The sequence below is a fragment of the Grammomys surdaster genome, unplaced genomic scaffold, assembly GCF_004785775.1.
Source record: "Grammomys surdaster isolate TR1022 unplaced genomic scaffold, NIH_TR_1.0 139, whole genome shotgun sequence".
Classification (NCBI taxonomy): Eukaryota; Metazoa; Chordata; class Mammalia; order Rodentia; family Muridae; genus Grammomys; species Grammomys surdaster.
Window position 1 is genome coordinate 13,568,423 of NW_021604597.1, and position 3,424 is coordinate 13,571,846.

At 43.3% G+C, this 3,424-nt stretch overlaps 1 non-coding gene across 1 annotated transcript; it reads left to right on the forward strand.

The window, feature by feature from the left end:
* The first annotated feature begins 410 nt into the window (after positions 1 to 410).
* LOC114618049 lies at positions 411 to 536 on the forward strand. Its single transcript, XR_003710911.1, has one exon. It is a non-coding gene; the product is annotated as a small nucleolar RNA SNORA17 (small nucleolar RNA).
* The last annotated feature ends 2,888 nt before the right edge of the window (positions 537 to 3,424 follow it).

Consider the following 3,424-nt stretch of genomic DNA (forward strand, 5'->3'; position numbering starts at 1 on the left):
ACAATCTAGACTCTTCTCTATCAGAGGAAGTTCAAAGTTTTCTTACACAGGCCACCACTGTAATTGAATGCAAACTTTATAAGCGTTTACTATGACAGCAGTATATGTTTATTAATGATGGAAGAATTCATAGGCTTCTATTTTGGTTTGATTTTTTTCTGTTTGTTTTTGAGACATAACACGCACACGCGCATGCACACACACACACATATACATACATTTTTTTTTCCAGGCTAGTTTCAAATTTTCAGTCATCCTGTTTAGCCTTCCACATTCTTGGAGTGCAGGAAAGTGTCACCAAGCCTGACCCAGAGAAGACATCTTACCCCTCCTTGAAATAAGAACACACTCCCCAGAACTTGTAGATTCCACCTCCAGGAGAAAGACAGGGCATCAAGTGGAGGGACGGAGTTGTCTAAAAGATGTGGCTGCTGTGTCACATGTGTGTCAGTAGGTGGCAGAAAAGAGAGAGGCTGTGTGTGTCTACACTCAGTGTTCTGACCTGTGAAGATCTGAATGATTAGTAGTATGACATTCTCTGAAAAAAGTGAGCCTGAGATGACCACCAGTCAGACACAGCACAGGCCTGGGGGGTAGCCATAGTGCATCAGAGGGGCATAGCACTTCTGAGACCATTCCTGAGACAACCCCAATCAGTCACAAGTTCCCATGCACCACTAAGAGAACCAAGTAAGTGATGGAGAAATGGAAGAGAAAGAGAAACAGAGGGATGTGTGGATAATGAAGAAAGCCAGGGCTGGATACTGGAGGAGAAGATAGAGAGGAAGAGCTTGATGTGAGGAGCTGGTGACCCCACCTGAGATCATGGTGGAGTCTGGGCCTTTGATGCAACTGGGGCCCACATTTGGGTCCATGGCCTTGCATCAGCAAGATTCTCTTGCCACCTAGGGCCAGTCAGAACTCTCTGGACTGGGCTGCTGCCACAGGACATGTTGATATCTGAGGGCTGTGGAGAACTGCCCCCACCCCTCACCTGGACATAAGATAGCTGGCCCTGGGGGCATGAGAGCAGGAGAGCTGACACTCCTCACCCATGCCAGCTGCTGTGCACAGGAGAGCTGGCCCTGTACTTCACCTGCTGCAGAACTCAGGAGAGTGGGCCCCGCATCTTGCTTGGGTAGCACAGCAGAGCTGCCCCTGGGTGTGGGAGTTGTAGGTGAGCAGGCCCAAGGACATGAGTGCAGTAGAGCCAGCCCTGCCTCTTGTCTTCTAGGTAGCAGTGTGGTCAAGATAGAGATGTCCTTTTTACCTCCCTTGTCCTTCACTACTTATGGCAGGAAGGAGAGCTGTCTAAAAGAAATGCAGGAGCAAAAATGGAGAAGAGACTGAGAGAAAGGAGGTTCAGTGACTGGTCCAAATGGGATCCAGCTCAAGGGAAAGCTCCAAGGCCTGACACTATTACTGATGCTATGGTGTGCTTACAGACAGGAGCCTAGCATAGCTGCCCTCCTAGAGGCCCAACAAGCATCTGAAAGAGTCAGATACAGATACACCCAACCAATGGACAGAAGCTGGGACCCCTATGGTTGAGTTTGGGAAAGGCTGGAAGAAGCTAAGGAGGAGAGTGACTCCATAGGAAGACCAGCAGTCTTACATAACCTAGACCCTTGAAATCTCTCAGACACTGAGCCACCATCCAGACAGCATACACTAGCTGATATGAGGCCCCTGACACATATACTGCAGAGGACTGCCTAGTCTGGCCTCAGTGAGAGACTTGAGGCCCCAGGGAGTGGGGAGGTCTGGTGGGGTTTGGGAGTTGGGGACATCTTCTTGGAGACAGGGGAGAAGGAATGGGATGAGGAACTGTCAGAGGGCAGACCTGAAGGGAGATAATGACTGGACTGTAAAAAAAAGATTTAAAACTAATAAAATAAATAAATAATACACAAACAAATTTGCAAATGCTACACTTCCAATTTTAAATCATACCTCTATCTATAGTATAAAAATATAGATGTCTGGGAATATGTTGTTGTGGATAAAAAGCACTTATCCTGAAAATATGATACCTGAGGGCCTAATATTCTGTGTCCTCATAAAAAGTGGTATGGCTATATATATACCTGTAACTTCAACATTGGTGAAGCAGAGAGATATACATACTGAGAGCTTGCTGGGCAGCCAACTTGGTCTAAAGAATGAGTTTCAGGTCCAGTGGGAACCTGGTAGTAAGACAACAAAGTGGACAGAAATAGAAGAAAACACGTTAAGTCTTGCTCTGGCCTCTGCATGCACATATATAAGTGCACACTCACATGAATGAACCATGCATGATACAACTCATGTACACATAAAATAAATGAATAAATTCATTAAGATAAATTCAAAATATAAAGGGATACCTGTATTTACTATAGTAATTTTGAAACTTATTTACTAAAAAATATCCATGTGCTACACCTTTCTATTTTCCCTATATTTTCCCATTTTTTGCTAAGGTCTTTTGTTCTTTTTCTTCATTTCTATTGGCCATTTGTGGCTCGTGTTTGACTTTAATACAATGGTGGGAATAAATCATTGTTTGAACATCTCTCTCTGCTGAGAAGAAATATTTTTTCAGGTTCTTATGATGATTCTAGGGAATGTAGGTCTCCCCAAAGGAGGATTTATCGAACGGTCTCATCTCCAGAGTGTCATAGGCAAGAGCTTGATCTAGGAAAAGTTCTTTCTAAACTTTCCTTAGGCGTGTCCCTGTATATTGTCTTCTCCCAGATACACAGGGTACAACTACTATAGGAGAGTCTCCATGGAAATCCGAATCAGAGCTTTCTTAGTTTCACAGGGTTGAAGACAATTTAGGGCTTTGTTTTATCCACTGAATTTGTTATTACTAGCTTTGCTGTTTAGCATGTGCAGAAGCGTGTTCTCTAGGCACCAGTAAGCAGGTTCATCCCAGAGAATCATATGTCTGCCATGTGCAAATGGATTAGTCAGAAAATTCATGTGGAGGTGGACATTTTTTTGGTCATGTGAAGTCAAGATTAACACATGCTGGCCAATACATCATTAGAAATCCTTTTGATAAATTGTATAAACAGTGTATGAAAAATCATGAAAACACACAAAACTTATTGAATGTTCTGTGTGATGTCAGAAAAAGCTGTAGTACGAATTCTCATTTTCAAAGCAGTGAAAGTTGGGAAAGACCCACAGGCGTGAAAGTAAAAAGAATGATAACTGGTGACATTTGTGAAATATGAAATATGAATAAACTCATAAAATCGTTAAATTATCTGTTTATGAACTAAATACTAACTGTAGCTGGAGAAAAAGGTACCTGAATGTCTTAATGATCTATGCACTGAAAGCACACACATTGTGCAGTTGCTGCCGTGTGAACTTCTATGACAGCCTGCTCAGTTGCTCAGTTGCTCAGTTGCTCAGTTGCTCAGTTGCTCAG